The 19098-nt window shown below is 33.3% G+C and overlaps 1 protein-coding gene across 4 annotated transcripts in view; it reads left to right on the forward strand.

Annotated features, from left to right (window-relative positions):
• Positions 1 to 173: 173 nt before the first annotated feature.
• Positions 174 to 19098, forward strand: part of LOC141400205 (furin-like protease 1) — a 161216-nt gene continuing 142291 nt past the window's right edge. The window contains exon 1 of one of the 4 annotated variants that reach the window (XM_073979688.1): positions 174 to 277. The gene's annotated coding sequence lies outside the window, so the exon portion shown is untranslated. Of the gene's footprint in view, positions 538 to 19098 lie in introns of all 4 variants that reach the window. The other 3 variants (XM_073979739.1, XM_073979678.1, XM_073979698.1) reach the window with 3 other exon arrangements.

The following is a 19098-nucleotide window of genomic DNA, read 5'->3' on the forward strand; positions in this document are numbered from 1 at the left end:
ATAGTGTATGGGGCGCTTAATGCTGTTGTGTTCTACTATGACCGATTTGATGTAAATGTGATATTAATTATCATGATTATCCCTCCCTATGTAAATGTACCATACTCTTGCAGTCACTACTCCTCATTGTGATTTATTTATTGTCAACATTATTGGTCTTCATTGTGAATAATCATGAGTAATTTTTGACATTTATTTAGTTGTCTTTCGTGGTTCGTGTTGTTGGCAGATTATTTCATTCGCAGTTCTAGGCCGTTCAATTGTTTTTATGTAAAAAGTAATAAGTATTAAAATAAGTATATTAAAGTTATTTTGGTTATAAATGTTACCAACTATGGACTGATAAATGTCCTGAACTCCATCTGGGCATGTGATTTGTGTAGTGTACTCCAAACGAAACTAAAAAATTTTTATAACCCAAACATTGAACATACATACATACATTACATTTTGGCCCAATACACGCAAATATCCATTTCGCAGTTGATTCATTTTCGGTGAAAGATCGATAGTTTAATCGGGTATTTATATATGCAGGTAAGGAAGTTTTAAAAAAGTTGCAATAAACATTATGTTCTTTAGAATTTTTGCAAACACTCGGAATGAATATCCTTAGCTTTTCACAAGTTATTGTCTTACAGAGCTGAAGTGATATCTATGATGAAAATAATATGTACCTCTTATTTGTGGCGATGCTTGTGTTTATATTTTGACAGCGCCTGCCCTTTTTTCGTCGTTTGTACACACCAATCCAATTCGATTCGCAATGATGGGGAGTAATGAACAAGTGGGACTATTGTGGTTGCAATTTGTCGTCTTCAATGGATATTATCGATCGAGTTATTATTTACCTCTGTTGCCTCTATAATGGGCGATGATGAATTAAGAATTTGTTTTGAGCTCAATTATAAAATAAGGTCAAGTTCTGTTTTATATCAACAAATAGAAATTTTAGACAAAGTTTTTTGTGTGCTACTGAAAAATCATGCTCATCTAAAATGTCATGAATATGCAAAATTTATGGAGAAATGTCATTAATTTCCTAAGTAGTTTCAAGCATGATTTATACACATTTTCATTCGCTCAAACCTTGTTGAAGCACTTTTTCCACTCCGATTGAGACACCTCTGAAACATAGTTTTTAACGTTTTTACAACTTTGTCTGGCGGTTGCTTTTTGTGTGTTTATTAAGACCACAACGGTCTAGACCTTCATCGATCGATTTTTTTAAAAAAAAATAGTTGGTTTTACAATAAGAACATTGCACAGTGGATCCACTTATCTGGAGAATGTGGCCAAAAATATTTCCAGTGTAAATATTAAGCTAGTGCGTTGGTTACAGCTTTGTGCTGCTGCGAAGATTGTTTTAAGAAACCATGAGAGTAACATTCATAACTCATTCCCCTCTGGAGGGCATATACGGCATGCATTGTTTATGTCCTTAATACAAAATGTCATGAACAAAAGTACCGAATATCTCTGATGCAATAGGCTTAAAAACAACAATCTCTAAAACAACATAAAAACCAACCAATTTAGCGGGTCAAATGATCAACATTTTTGTCTGCAAATTGGCAAAAAAATTAATATAGATTTTATAGCGTTCTTCCTGTAAGACACTTAGCGCCTAACCTAATTCATATTTGGAAAAAGAATTCTTGACCTGTTCATTGGTGCTAATTAAGTTAAAGTACGTGGTTATATAACAGAGTTATACTCTAATGGGTACAGTGTCGGTCACAAAATTAGAACACCCCACTACCATAATTTATTTTGCCTAAAAAGACCTTTTAAATTAGTTGCATTTAATAAATTATTTGTCTTAATATATTCGCAGTAGTATACCTAAAAACACAACGCAATATATAAACTGAAACCTAACTGTTAATTTGAATAACCTCAAGAAATGTTAACGATGTCCTGGACGATTAACTGGACATATAATTAAAACACGTTCAAAGAAATCACTAATTTTGCTATAATTCTCAACATTTTTATCCATATACAGTTTTAAATCTTTTTCGTTTTGAAATAAGTTCCAATCTGATGGTTTTGTTCTCCACCAGTCACCGAAATTTCAGTGACAGAAGAGAATTATATGGGGAACAAGGACGGATCCCAAGGACTGATAAAAATTTAACACTTTTATTGTTTTTAACTTTGCAGATGTACACAAATTTATTGAGATATGCCATTCATAGTGATCTATTTAAAACATTATAATCTTTTTCAACTTAGTAGTTCTACCAATAGTGAGGTGTATCCACCAGCAGTATGCATCAGTAAAGTCCGTACAGCAATACAGCAATATAATATTTTACCCGGAGCTCAAAACGATTAAATTTAAAATCAATAATCCAGAAAACATTTATCTTGAATAGTATATGACTACTTTTAGGGATTTTAACCAATTTCAGCAAACCTCAAAACCCTTTATGGTCAGAAAGGGGTTATACCTTTAAAAATAACCATGTGCTAGGTGTTCATCTAGTGCTTAGTTGGCAGTTTTGTAATGATAGGTCCTTGATGTTATTCAGACGTGTAATTTTGAATTGCAAATGGTGTTATAAGTTGATCCTACTTCACATAAGGGTGCAATTTATTGATCTTCTGTCTATAAACCCCTTCCAAGTCGATAATTTTCTTGAATGAATTATCGACCTTAAACACTTTTTGAAACGTTTTTGCACTTTTAAATTTCGGCAATCCTTTAACAATTCCAATAATTTCAGATCCAATTGTATATTTGTTTTTAAAGTTTTGGCGACTTTCTGTAGTTTAGGTGTACATTACGAAATATTGTCTACTATTGGGATATATTTTGAGATTCCGGGGTGATAAATAATTTTTTTCTTTCAAAAAATGATTTGTTCAATACGTTTGTATATTAATTGAATTAAATTAAAAAATCTAAGGGTATGCTAATTATATGTCCCCTTGATAGTTTGTATGTCTTCAAAAAACTTTTATCAAAAAAAAAAAAAACGCTGGTAACACTATTCACTTATATCCTTAAATCTGTTAAGTACATTACAGAGAAGGATTTTGTTAACGAAAATATTTCAATTTGCCTTGCGACCCACCATTTAAAGTCTGGCACTAGATTGCAGCTCATATTAATACTGGTTAATCTTAAACCAATGATCTAGAATGGAAAATTATTCCCGAAATGGGCATTGGTCAAATTTAAATATATGAGCGAATAAGCTTTACAAAATACACTAAGAAAACGTACAGCTATGTAAGTGGAATACCACAACATGTTAAAACATAATTTTTTAAAAAAAAAAAAAGCTTTTACCCTCTCCTTCAAACCCCATTATATATGATATATGTGAATTGTAAATTGTTCTCACTAAAAACAATATTAGTCAAATCTTTCGACATTTATTGGGATAGCTGTTGCAATTTTGTTTTTTTTAAGTGTTTACAAAATTGAAAAAAAAAATTAAAGTGCAGATAAAATAGAATATGTTGCAAAAATGTCGACTCGATCGGATAAAAATTGATGGAGATATGAGTGTTAGAAAAAAAATTGGTTGTGATTTGTATGTAATATTGAAGTTTTGAACGCGGTTTTCTCGAAATGGCATTTTTGAACGCTTTTCATGCTTTTGCGGGATTGTTATACACATAAAAAGCTTGTACTTTTTATAGAGGCTTAAAAAATGATGGGATTTATGCGAAAATTCGTCCGTACCTCATAGCGTTTGTGGGGAAAAAGTAGAACACTTTTAAATAAGTTTCTGTAGCGGTTTTGCATTTTAAACGTAATTTCGGTTATAACGTATTTGGGTAATACGGACGCACGGTAGTGCAATTCTCTAACCTTGAGTTGCCGACAAAAATCGGCAAAATAAAATGCTTATACATTCGGTATTTAACGATATTTTTCGGTAGCGATTAAAAGAAAGTAGTCGTAAAGTTCTACCTATAGCAACTGTGTTGTCAACTTTTATTTGAACTTTTCATTCATAATTTTGCGTTTTAATTTTACCGACATTTATCGGTAACTCAAAAAATGCGTTAGAGAATCGCACTACAGAGAGCGTTGTTGTGGCAAGGTGTTGAATATTTCTGACGCCCCTTCGTAAGTTAGGTATAGCTGTATAAATAAATTTTTGCCTTTGACAGTTCACCATTTTTTTAATGGGTATTTCTTTTAATTTCGTTTAATGAAATAATATGTTTAAAATATTTTGTCATATTTATCAAAACTACTCATACATATACAAATTGTGTATACTGATTTGAAAGAATAACTAAACTACACCTTTTTCAGATGTAATTCGAAACATTTTAGTTGTAATTCGTAACATTTTATTTGTAATTCCAGAATTCCATTTGTAATTCGAATTATTTCACTTGTAATTCAAATTATTATTATTTTTGTTTTTTGAAATTCGAATTAATCCATTTGTAATTCGAATCACTTTATTTGTAATTCGAAACAAAAAAATTACAAAATATTTTTTGTATTGATTTTATATCTGGCTTTTTTGAACTACAAATGAAATGATTCGAATAACAAATGGAATAATTCGAATTTCAAATAAAATAATTCGAATTACAAATGGAATAATTCGAATTCCAAATGCAACAATTCGAATTAAAAATTGAATAAAACGAATTACAAATAGAATAATTCGAATTACAAATAGAATAATTCGAATAACAAATGGAATAATTCGAATTACAAGTGGAATAATTGGAATTACAAATGAAATTCACGAATTACATATAAAATAATTCGAATTACATCCGAAAAAGGTGTAGTAGAAAAAATTGTAATCAGCTGTTTGCTATGGCCTACCTTGTAATGATTGTACCATGTATTCGTTTTCGAGCTACACTTGTTGTTGTTGGAACTCATATGGTAAATTTCAAATTTCCTTTTCATTATCATTGAAAAAAAATTAATTTTTTTCGCGAGCGGATGTTTGGTGCTTAGGCTAAAAAAATTGTGGTTTCAAATATGTTCGGGTTCACAAAATTGGATGCTGCACCCAAAAGTTATAGGGGGTTTTGTTCCCTTATAAAGAAAAAATATTTAAAAATTCCCTTTAGGTTTTCACAGTGTTTGTGAAAGATACTTCAGCGTAGCTACCAATAAACATGCCAAGATATAACAAAGGCAGAATTCTCTCTCGCGCTGAATAAGGCGAAGGGACTAACACCAGGACACGATAGAATTTCCTACATTATGATCCAGAATCTCTCTAACAAAGGTTTCGATAAACTTATTGATTTATAGAATCTTATTTTCGACACGGGCATAATACCCCACTCCTGGAAAACCGCAGTAGTAGTTGCAATTCCCAAACCCAATAAAAACAAATCGGACTTTTCTGGATACAGGTCGATATCACAATTGTCATGTCTTTCCAAGCTAATAGAGCGAATTGTCGCAAGCCGTCTAACCTGGTTCCTAAACACTAGAAAGTTAATCGCTTTAAATCAGTTAGCTTTTAAATCTGGCCGTGGGTGCACAGACGCTCTACTACACATAGACTTCTACACCACTAAAGCCCTATCAGCAAAAAATCATGCATCTATCTTAGCGATAGATTTCGACAAGGCCTTCGATAGAATTGGCATGCATGTAATTATTAATGAACTGCTTTGGGCCTAAAATTCTAAACTTCATCAAATCGTTTTTATCTGGACGCACATTTAAAGTACTAATTAATAACCATTTTTCCAGCACATTCAGCTTCTTCTTCTTTATTTGCAAATCCGTATTCGGATATCAGCGATCATACATTTTTTTGTTTTTAAATTAAGTACAAAATGTTCTTATTTAGCACATGTATAATTGTAAAATTTATTCTACATTGTTGAGTTGCCTAGTTTTTGCAGCATTTAGTAAATTTCGTTCATCAGAGAAATTTGTCCAGTCTTGTATGTTCCGTAGCCATGTAATTTCTCACCTTCCTCTGGTACGCTTTCCTTCAATTGTTCCCTTGAGAACCGTTTGTGGAATTTTATATTTGCTGTTTCTCATTATGTGGCCGAGGTATGTTTTTTCTTTTTCTGATACATAGTCTTTAGTAGCTGTCTGTCAATGTTCATCCTTCTAAGTATATCTTCGTTTGAGATACGATCAGTCCAAGGAATCTTCAGTATTCTTCGATATAGCCAAATTTCAAAGGCCTCCTGTTTCTTCTCGTCTATAGATTTTATTGTCCATGTTTCAACTGCGTACAGCAACACGGACCATACGTAACATTTAATAAAACGTATTTTTGTTGGAAGACCTATGTCATGACTTGTGAGGACTTTATTATATCTGAAGAAAGCATTTCTCGCCTGTTCAATGCAGCATTTTATTCCTATTGATGTGTTCCACTCTTCATTTAATAGTATTCCAAGGTATTTAAATTTCTTTACACGCTCAATTTCCGAATTATGTATGGTCAGCGATGTGTTTTGGTGGGAGTTTTTCCTACTAACCACCATGTATTTGGTTTTTAGTGTGTTTATCTTCAAGCCGTATGTTTCACTGCATTGAGTGAGCTTGTCCATTCTTGTATTCCAGACATACTGTTAGATAAAAGTGTTGTGTCGTCGACATAACGTATGTAGTTAATTATTTCTCCGCTAATTTTGACACCTATTCTTTCGTTATTGATCGACTCTCTAAATATCCTTTCTGCGTAGATGTTAAATAATAGTGGCGATAAAATGCAGCCTTGTCGTACTCCCTTTGATATGGGAACGTTATCTGTCGTTTCTTGATCAACTTTTATGTTTGCAACCTGATGCCAATATAAGTTTTGAATACATCTTATTTCCTTTCCATCAATTCCTATATCTTTAAGAATCTCAATAAGTTTGCTATGTTGGACTGTGTCAAACGCTTTTTCGTAGTCCACGAAGCATAAAAATACGTCCTTTTGCACATCTCTGCATTTTTGAATTAGTGTTTGTTTACTTAGAAGTGCTTCTCTTGTACCCATTCCTTCTTTAAATCCAAATTGTGTTGTTCCCATATATTTCTCGCATTGCGGATAGATCCTCCTATGTATAATTCGAAGGAAAATTTTTAGTGCATGGGACATTAGGCTTATCAATCTGAAGTCCTTAAATGTTGATAAAATCCAGTCATTGGGATATATGCCTGTGTTATATATATATAGTTGAAGTCGTCTATTAATTTTAATATTTCGGAGGGTATTTCGTCTGGTCCTGCGGCTTTGTTATCTTTTAATGCTTTTATTGCATCTTTCACTTCCTCTTCGTTGATTGGGATTCCTGTTAGATCAGTTTACACTGAGTTATTATATGATGATCTTCCACTGTCTGTAAAGAGTTCTTTTATATAATTCTGCTAAATCTTTTGCCTTTTTGAGATTTCAAATACAGCTTCTTTGTTATCGTCGAGCAATATTCCTGGAGATGTTCTGCGATATACACCAGATACTTCCTTTAGTTTCTTATGAAGGTTAAAGTCATCATGTAAAGCTTTTAGAGCTTCAATTTCTTGGCACTGAAGGTTTATGTAAGCCGTCTTTGCAGCGCGTGTTGCTGTCCGGATCTCTTGATTTAGTTCCCAGTATGCTTCATAGTTTTTGTTTTTGTATTTTCTCCTTTCATTTCGGAGCTTTCGTATGTCGTCTGTCATCCATTGTTCCGTGTTTTTATTTTGCTGTGTTGCAGGAAAACTCCTTGTGCTAAGATTAATAACATTTTTTATATTTTCCCATAAACTGTTTACACTTTCAGCGTCGATGTGGCTGAGATTATTTTTTGAACTTTCTCTTACCACTTGTTTTGTTGCCGGATCATTAATCTTTTTAATATGTGATATTGTTCTTGTTTTATTTTTACGAGTGGAAGAGAGTTTGATCTGGATATTGCACATTAAAAGGTTATGGTCTGATGGAACATCGGCCCCCGGAAATGTTGAACATTTTGTTATGCAGGAAGAATATCTATTGTTTATAATAATGTAATCTATTTGGTTTCTTACGACATTTCCTCCATTGTCCTGTGGAGATTTCCACGTATATAGTCGCCTTGAATGAAGGCAGAATGTTGTATTTGAGATTTTCAGTCTATATTCTTGACAGAATTGGATAAGCCTTTCGCCTCTCTTATTTCTTATGCCTAGCCCATATTTTCCAGTTACGTCTGAAGTTTCATCACATCCTACTTCGGCATTGAAGTCGCCTTCGATAATTGTAATCTCGTGAGACTTCGTCATTTTTAGCAGTTTTTCTATTTCTTCATAAAATTGTTCTATATCTTCGTTGTTTGAATCGCATGTTGGAGCGTATACTTGAATTATGTTAAGATTTAGTGGCTTTGCCATAATTTTTAACATCATAGTTTTTTCAGACATTTGGACGCATCCGGCTACATAGGGAATTATGCTATTGGCAACAATTACAGCGACACCTTTCCTGTGGATGTATTCTCGATTTCCAGAATGATATATTTTTGCATTGTTAGATTTGAATTCTCCACAATCTGTCCACCATGTTTCGTTGACACCAAGTATGTCTATTTTTAGCCTGTTCATTTCGAATATTGTATTATCTAATTTTCCTGGTTCATACAGACTTCTTACTTTCCAGGTTCCAATTTTTAGTTTTCTATTTGTTTTACCTCCGAGGATTCTTAGCATTCTCTTTTTGCCGGAGACTGAGGGCCGTTCGTTATTTTGTACTTCCATTATTAAATGTATGATTTTCATGGGATGGTACTTCAGTGGTTTCCCGTTGCCTTCTGAAGGGTTTTTAGTTTTCTTCTCCATATTCAGCCGCTCCTCCTGGAGTTCAGACGCTGTTTGCTGCCGCCAACTGTTGATCAGACGCTGCCTTTGCTTCCCCTTCATCTTAGAAAATGGAATTCCCCAAGGCTCTCCACTGTCTGTTGTACTCTTCCAAATTGCTTTCAACAAAATCAGCTCACTCATTAACCGACATCCAAACATTCATCACTGTCTTTATGCCGACGACCTATACGTCATCAGCATAAATAAAGATAACAACAAAACAAATCATCTATTTTCAAGCATTATTACTGAAATAATGAATTGGTCTAAAACATTTGGTGCGAAAATGTCCCTACCTAAATCTTCTGTACTACATACAGTATCGGACAAAACATTTGCAACAGGCACATACAATTTAGTTTTAGCGCTATAATATTTGTAAAAATCAACTTTTTGTTCAATTTTTCAGCATTAAAGTGTTCTTCATACTTCAAAGGAAACACCCACAATTAGTTTTTGTACCTTATAACGGTGTTCCACTTTTAATAGCGCACTTAAAAGAAATATTCCATATTTCAGCAAGACAAAACATTTGCAACTCACTCCGCTGCTATATAAATAAGGCTCAAATTATGATTTTTGCATTATTTTTGGGTCACATCCAGATTTTTATTAGTTAAGGGTCTCTTTAAGACTGAATACACCAATTTATAAAGTTAGAAAAGTTACATAATTAATAGGAACATAATATTTTAATTTAATTTTTATTTGGCACTTGACACGTTTTGAAAAGGTCTAGGAAATCGTATAACGGGGGAATATAATCTAGTATTATCCCTCAAAATACCTTATAGTTGAATACGAAGTCCATTCAAAATAAATTAAATGCATTTTTTCACGTTATTGTGTGATTTAGTCCGCTGAAGCCATATAACGAGGGCCTGATGTGAATAACGGCCCCATATCGGGCCCATTTATGGAGGTTCCTTAAAACGGCAAAAGTGAAAAATGTTAGTTCTGTATCGGAATTAACCATAGAAAAATATTACGATTATATAAAAACACTTGGACTATATATGGAAGCCCCTCTTGCCATATTCTCAAACTTACTTGCGACTAATGCCCCACCTGGCGTAATGCAACAAATAATTAATGCAACAAATAGACTGACACAATTCCAGTCTGTACATCGTCCAAATGTTATTATATTATCGTAATGATATTTCTAAGGTTAATTCCGATACAAACACAACATTTGTCACTTCTGTCGTTTTAAGGAACCTCCATAAATGGGCCCGGTATGCGGCCGTTATTCACATCAGGCCCTCGTTATATGGACTTCAGCAGACTAAATCACACAAAAACGTGAAAAAATGCATTTCATTTATTTTGAGTGGACTTCGTATTCAACTATAAGGTATTTTGAGGGATAATACTAGATTATATTCCCCCGTTATACGATTTCCTAGGCCTTATCCAAACTTGACAAATGCTAAATAAAAATTAAATTAAAATATTATGTTCTTATTCATTATGTAATTTTTCTAACTTTATATATTGGTGTATTCAATCTTAAAGAGACCCTTAACTAATACAAATCTGGATGTGACCCAAAAATTATGCAAAAAATCATAATTTGAGCCTTATTTATATAGAAGCGGAGTGAGTTGCAAATATTTTGTCTTGCTGAAATATGGAATATTTCTTTTAAGTGCGCTATTAAAAGTGGAACACCGTTATAAGGTATAACAACTAATTGTGGGTGTTTCCTTTGGAGTATAAAGAACGCCTTAATTCTGACAAATTTAACAAAAAGTTGATTTTTACAAATATTATAGCGCTAAAACTAAATTGTATGTGTCTGTTGCAAATGTTTTGTCCGATACTGTATATGTAGAAAACACAGATGCAATCCCGAGGAGATAACCATTAACAACATCTCAATACCCCAAGTAACTAAATTAAAAATTCTGGGCATTACTTTTGAAAAAAAATTATCGTTGTAGAGAACAATTACTAAAACTCAAAAAAGATCTCGTTCCTAGATCGAACCTTATTAAATATCTTTCCAGTCGTTCTTATACACATATTAACGCTCTAACATATCTCGTCAGAACGCTAATATTAAGTAAAATCGATTATGGCCTATATCTATTTGAAAACAGTCCAACTTCTACAATGAAATACGTATCTTCTATTTACCACGATTGCATCCGAGCTAGCATTTACACTTACCGAACCACACCCATAAAAACACTATTAATTGAATCCGGATTACCTTCGCTAAAAGACAGGGTAATTGAGATAAAGAATAAATTGTTACCCAAAATACTGTCTTTAAATTCATCAGTTATAGACGTAGACGTTTCTGAGGTAATGATGGCAAAGAGAATACCCAAAATACCCTCAGTTGTCTACGAATGCATAAAATCAAATATATTAAACATAGAAGATAAACTCATGAAATATGAAAATATTCATCCAGTTTGGATGCTCCCGGAAAGAAACTGTGATATCTCCCTCTCCATACACAAAAAAGATTGCACGCCAACCGAGGTTTATTCGCAATATGTCAAACTTTTTATTAGTCAACATGCTGAGTGGAAGTTCTTGTACACCGATGCATCAAAAGACCATTGTAACACTGCGTATGCTGTAGTTGACGATACTGGCTTAATTCTTGGTTGCAAAAGATTAAATAACATGTCTTCAATTTTCAGAGCTGAAGCTGCTGGAATTTTATCTGCAATTGATATTGTCAAATTCACCAAATGCAAGACGGTAATTTTCTCCGACAGTCTATCAGTTTTAAAGGCCGTTGGCAACATTTCTAATACAAAATGGAAATCTATTAATAAAATACGAGACTGCCTTATATCCTATAACAACATTTTAAAATTATTCTGGTTACCTGGTCATGTTGGAATAAAAGGAAATGTAAATGCAGATTCGGCAGCCAAATATGCGTGTATAGCACCATTATTAAATGATCTCCTGATTGAGAAGCTTGATCTAAAAAAAAATGTATTTGTTCCAAACTTGAACAGCATTTCCAAGATATTAAGACTACTTATCAACACTACCACTATAGCCAAATTAATCTCAGTTATTCTCCAGCCGTATACCCGACTAATGTGAATAAAAAACAAATTCGGACTTTCTCCCGACTCCGAATGGGATATACAATTTCCACACATCAACATCTGCTAAAGAAGAACCTTGACAACAAATGTATTAAATGTGGCAATATATCATCCGTCCAGCACATACTAAATGCTTGTACCAGCCTATCCCTCATGCAACAAACAATTCTCAACAACAATGGAATGGAAATGCTTAGATCCGCCAATGCTGACAACATCAAATCTATCTACAATTTTATATCGAATACAAAAACTGTAATTTAATTGTTCAGTACCTTAAATAAGTCAATTTATATACAATGTATTAGCTGATGGCCTCTGCAGCCAATGCTAGTCACTTTTTCATATTAATATTATATTTACTATAATTTATATTAATATTATTAAATAAATAAATAAAATAATAAATGTATGTATAAATCGTTAACAGAATGTTATATCTATCCGCTGATGTTCAAATATGTCTAAATTTGTTTTTATTTTCCCGGAAAATCAACAAATAATAAAAAAATCTTAGAGTAAATTTAATTTATTCTAACTCAGAGTCCATATAAATCTCAAAAAAAAAAAAATAATAATTTAAAATCTCTACAGAATCTAGACAATGCTCAGAAAAATGTGATACCAAAATTTTAAAGATTGGTTTTTTAACTTGCATATTGCAGCAAAAACAAAAGACAAAAACTTATTGTTGGAATATTATTTCAAAAATATATTTTTTGGTTTAATACGAAAAATTGGAGAAACAGTTTTAAGAGTTATTCTACTATTTCGCTAAATTTCCATACAAAGCCTGTATAGGAATTCTCTAACTTTTATCGATTTAAAAGTTGTTAAAATTTCTTTTGTTTTTGTAACAACTACAAAACAAACAAATGAAATTGTTGTAAAATAAACAATGAGAAAAGTTGTTAAAAAGTATTTTTCTAAAACTTCTTCAAGGAAAATAGTTTGTCATAGTGAAAGTAAATTTGCTTAGTGTGATTAGCAATAGAATTAAGAAGTACAGAGTAATATTGAAATTACAATCAAAGAAAAAACATAGAAGTTAAAAACCGTATAATTCGCGAATCCGTTTAAATCTGTTGAGGTGTATGTGCTTTTCGGATACAGGGAGTCCATGTCTATCAATATGCATGGATTTTCCCATGTTTCATTCAGCGGCCAAAGTGTGCCATCAGTTGCATCTTACTATTCAAAAACCCTTCAAGTGGGCAAAAATTACGCGATGTGCATATCATTATAAGGTGCATCCGATTTCAATGGCCGCCTATTAAAAATACGTCAATATAAATTATTTTAGACAGATTCGTCAAGAACTGCGGATGTGCCACCCCATTCTATTTTGGGATAAATAGGGATATTACTCCCGAATCTTTGTAATTTGCGACACACCTTTTTGGCAAATATAATAATCGCGTATAAAGGACTAGCAAAGTGCCCGCTACTTCGTATGCGGAAAGGGTATAAAAAAATATCAATATATAATATGAAAATGGCGAATTTTAATCAATATTTATTTTAGTACTGTTCGTCCCTTTTTAGTTCGATTTTCAAAAAGATCAGCCTTATCTCACCTTTACACATTAACAGCGAGACAAACGTTGCAATACTCACTCTAACTCCAAAACATACAGATTCCAGCACAGTCCCTACACCCAAGAATTTGAGTACACTTATAGCACGTTTTTCGACGACATGTCTCAATCCATCACTAACTTGAATACAAAATAAAAACAGTAATCGTAATTCTAAGTCTCAAGATTCCAGGTGTATCCGTTCATCCAACTCCAAACTGTATCATTTCGTACTCTTCGTACCCATAAGTAAGGTTTTCGAAAACTACCTCAATTCTTCACTTAAAAAAATTGTACCAAATTTACTACCATTTAGTACTTTTCGTAGCCATAAGTACAAATTTTCAAAACTATCTCAGTGCTATGTTCAAACTATAACCTTAATTCCAAATTTCAGGATTTCAGATATATCCGATCACTCAAATCCAAATTTAGTACCATTTAGTACTATTCGTATCCAAAGTACGAATTTCTAATCCTACCTCTATCAACACTCCAACATCAATTTTAATTCCCAATTTCACGATTCCAAATCTATCAATGAAATCCAAATTGTACCATATTTAGTACCATTTAGTACTTATCCTACCCATAACTAAAAATTTCCACAACTTTATCGAAGCTACACTCCAACAGTACTCATTTCAAATCTCGGGATTTCAGCTATATCCGTTCACCCAAATCCAAATTGTACCAAATTTTGTACCTTAGTATTATTCGTACCCATAAGTACGAATTTCCACAAATACCTCAATCCTACACGCCAACAGTAATCTTAATTCCAAATGTCAGGATTACAGCTGCATCTAATCACAGCAATCCAAATTGTACCAAATTTGGTACCATTTAGTACTTTTCGTACCCATAACTAAAAATTTCAAAAACTTCTTCAATCCTACACACCAACAGTAATCCTTATTCCGAATCTCGGGATTCCAGCTATATCCGTTCACCCAAATCCAAATTGTACCAAATTTGGTACTATTTAGTACTATTGTACCCATGAGTACGAATTGCCACAACTACCTCAACCCTACACGCCAACAGTAATCTTAATTCCAAATTTAAGGATTACAGCTACATCCGATCACCGTAATCCAAATTGTACCATTTAGTACTTTTTGTTCCCATATGTCCGAATTTCCAAACCTACCTCTATCCAACACTCCAACAGTAATCTTAATTTCCAATTTCAGGATTCCAAATGTATCCGATCACCCAAATCCAAATTGTACTAAATTTGGTACCATATAGTACTTTTCGTAGCCATAAGTACAAATTTTCACAAGTATCCCAATCCCACACTCCAATAGTAATTATAATTTCAAATTTCACTATTCCTGCTCTATCCGATCACTTAAATTCATATTGTACCAAATTTGGTACCATTTAGTACTTTTCGTACCCAAAAGTACGAATTTCCAAAATACCTCTATCCTACACTCCGACAGTAATCCTAATTCTAAATTTCAGGATTCCAGGTCCATCCGTTCCCCCAAATCCAAATTGTACCTTATTTGGTACTATTTAGTACCTTCCGTACCCATATGTACGAATTTCGAAAACTACCTCCGTATCTCAAACCTACACTCCAACAGTAATAGTAATTCCAAATTTCAGAATTCCAACTTTATCGGTTCGCCCAAATTTACATTTTACCAAATTTAGTACTATTTAGTACTATTCGTACACATGAGTACACATTTTCAAAACCACCTCCTAATATCAACTTATCTTCTAAACCTTAATTTTCATTCCAAATTTCAAGATTTTAGCTCTGTCCGTTCACGTTATACCAAATGGTACTAAATTTAGTAACTTTTAGTACTTTTCGTACACTTATAGTTCGAATTTCCAAAAACCTTTTGGTACACCTTTCTAACTCTCCATCAGTGACCCTCATTCCAAATTTCAGAATTCTAGCTTTTCGCGTTTGCCTAATACTAGGGTACCATATTTAGTACCTTTTAGTACTTTTCGTACTGTTCTAGTTCGAATTTCCAAAAACCGAGCCTTATCTGACCTATTCGGACCATGAGTGACCCTCACCCAAAATTTCAAGATTCTAGCTCCAGCCGTTTAGCCTGGGCGTTGATTATCAGTCAGTCAGTCAGTGAGTCATCATTACTGAACTCTTTTATAAGTATAGATTACATTTATGCAAAAATAATCCAAGAAAATCGCGGTTTAATTCGCGGAATTGTCAAAATATATTTTTGCAGATTTTCCTACTTTCAAGGTATCTAAATTCGGCGTTTTAGTGGATGGATTCGAACGCGGAAGGGCTTATTAGATCCGGCACGTAAAAAAACTAAAATCACGCGGGGTTCAGGGGTACCTGTACGACAGTTGCAAATTTTAAAGCCAAAAAATAGGCTTTTTTAGAAAATTTACGCACCAAATTTTGGCCTTTGGACTCCTATTACTAGGAAGCTGTACGGAGCACACTCATGAGATATACATCGAACGACGTGGAATCCCGAGTTCTACAACCCTATGACTAGTTTGGATTATTATCTAGTTGCACCCTCTAATTATAAGAAAAATTCGAAAAACACTGAAATCAAAACTTCAAAATGTCAGCATCGATTTTAGGGGGATGCAGTGTATATATCGAAAAGTCATCCACTAGAACCATGTTGCCCAAGGGGTATTCTTTAGTTCTTTCTTTGAGCATAGGTTTGATTTTTGCGTGGCCAGAAATCAAGAAAGAACACAAAAAACTTGTTTACTTCAACACATGTTTCCCATTTTTTTATATTACCACCAACGCAGCTTCCACGAAAATTTTTTGTTATGGTCCATATTATGAGATGGTGGCTAAAACACTTCAATTAATATAAATATATTCATATTTTATAAAATATATTAACAGTCCGCGACTTATTAAATGGTGAACCTCAACTTCAACGATTGTAAAACTTTTTTGAATATTACCATATACAGTGCACGACATATCAATGGAAACTTTTTCAAAAATCTAAATATAATGATTTTTGACGAAGAAATCTTATTCCTTAGTCAAATATTCCTGCATATTTTTGCATACAAGTACAATGCGAAATAATAATTCAAACAAATATTTACGCTATATTGCGCAAAATTTTCTAAAACTGCTTCTGCAAAGTATCCATTACTTCGAAAGCCTTGGCAAAAAAATGGAAGCTTCCACAACTTTTCTCAAGAGTTTATGATTAAAGGTAATTTTTCAAAAATTTCTTTCATTATTAATACAGAATATAATCAATGGTCCATTCCCTCTCCTGTACGAGATCCCTTCATGACAAAGAATTATTGAATTATTTGAATCCAAAAATCATATAAAAATACCAAAACGTTTATTTATATGGCCAATAAATAAACCGTTAAACATTTTTTTGAAGCTTAAGAAAAGACAAAATTTGTTTGGCGTTTGAAAACAACTTTAAACGAAACAACCAATGGTATCCTAAAAATCATCTTGAGTAAAATTGATATAGGAGCATATCATGATCCGACTGAAAAGATAACTGTATTATATTTTCAAATGTATTATGTTCTATTTTCTATATACAATTTAATTCTCCTTTACAAATTACATGCAAAAAATACAATTTTTAGGATGTATTTTGCTACTTTGTCTGAAGTAACTTTTAAAGACCAGGTCCAATTCTTTGGCCCGTAAAATTTTTGTTATATTTTAAGGTTTAAAAAATATCAAAATGTTTATTTACTAACAGCCTACATAAAAATGTTGCGTTTTTGAATGATTTTTGGGCTCAAATAATTCTTGCCCAAAGTTGCCTCATGGGTCTGCCATTGTAATTTGAGGTGGACTTGTTCTCTGTACACCAAACACATAACAATTTATGAAATTATTTATTATTATACCCTCCACCATAGGATGGGGGTATATTAAGTTTGTCACTACGTTTGTAACTACTCGAAATAATCATTGTAGACCCCACAAAGTATATATATTCTTGATCAGCGTGCAATTCTACAACGATATAGCCATGTCCGTCCGTCTGTCCGTCTGTCTGTCTGTCCGTCTGTGGAAATCACTCTAGCGTCCGAACGGATTGACGTAGGTTGATGAAATTTTGGGAAAATATGTTATATTTACGTAGGACTTTTGGTATTGAAAGCGGGCTATGTAGGTCCACGGTTTCGTATAGCCCCCATACAAAATGACGCGTGACGCTTCGTCGTTTTAAGGAATTTTTAAGATATTTGGCCCATTTTACCACCGAATTGGTTGTAATTTGGTACTTTGTGTCTCCAGAGGCCAAAAAATATTCCTATCAAAGTTGGGTTATATAGGTCCACGTTTTGGTATAGCCCCCATATAAGGCCCCATATAAAGTACGCGTCATTTTAATATATTTTGAATGTATTAGACCCATTTGACCACAGAATTGGTTGTAATTTGGTATTTTGTGTCTTCAGAGGCCAGAAAATATTCCTACCAAAGTTGGGTTATATAGGTCCACGTTTTGGTATAGTCCCCACATAAGACCCCTTATAAAGTTCGCGTCATTTTAATATATTTTGAATGTATTAGACCCATTTGACCAAAGAATCGGTTGTAACTTTGTATTTTGTGTTTCCAGAGGCTAAGAAACATTTCTACCATAAAATGTTTATATAGGTCCACGTGTTGATATAGCCCCCATAATACAATATCTCCCGATTTTCGATATTTTGAACGTTTTAGCCTCATTATCACACCGATATGGCTGAAATTTGGCATTTACTCTTCTTTAGGCGTATAAAACTTTCCCCCAGAAATTTGTAGGTATAGGTCCACGCCATCATATAGCCCCCATAGAACGGTACCTTCCGAATTTCGGTATTTTGAAGGTTGTTGCCACATTAATCCACCGAAATGGCTGAAATTTGTGGTGGAGGGTATAAAAAGTTCGGCCCGACCGAACTTAACGCTTTTCTTACTTGTTTTTTAATTAGTTTTAACCAGGAGGGTGAATTACTATACCACTAAAAATGAATAAAAGGTGCACAAATTTGTAACTTGTTCCTATATTTTGGCCTATAAAGGCTAATGTGTTAGTTTCTCCTTACATATTCATTAGAAAGAGTATTCGTTCGAATACATTCGAACATTTCAATATTGTTTCTGCAGAATCTTACATTGAAAATAGCAATGTTAGAAAGTTTTTGCGGTTTCCCTTTTCTTGCACAATGGGACTAATACATTCAAAATATATTAAAATGACGCGTACTTTATATGGGGCGTTATATGGGGGCTATACCAAAACGTGAACCTATATGAACCAACTTTAGTAGGAATGTTTTTTGGCCTCTGGAGACACAAAATACCAAATTACAACCAATTCGGTGGTAAAATGGGACAAATATCTTAAAAATTCCTTAAAACGACGACGCGTCACGCGTCATTTTGTATGGGGGCTATACGAAAGCGTGGACCTACATAGCCCACTTTCAATACCAAAAGTCCTACGTACAAATAATAGATTTTCCCAAAATTTCATCCACCTACGTCAATCCGTTCGGTCGCTAGAGTGATTTCCACAGACGGACAGACGGACAGACAGACAGACGGACAGACGGACGGACATGGCTATATCGATGTAGAATTGCACGCTGATCATGAATATATATAGTTTGTGGGGTCTACAATTATTATTTCGAGTAGTTA

This window comes from Musca autumnalis, unplaced genomic scaffold (assembly GCF_047663935.1).
Source record: "Musca autumnalis isolate F117 unplaced genomic scaffold, ASM4766393v1 scaffold_1, whole genome shotgun sequence".
In the NCBI taxonomy this organism is placed as follows: domain Eukaryota; kingdom Metazoa; phylum Arthropoda; class Insecta; order Diptera; family Muscidae; genus Musca; species Musca autumnalis.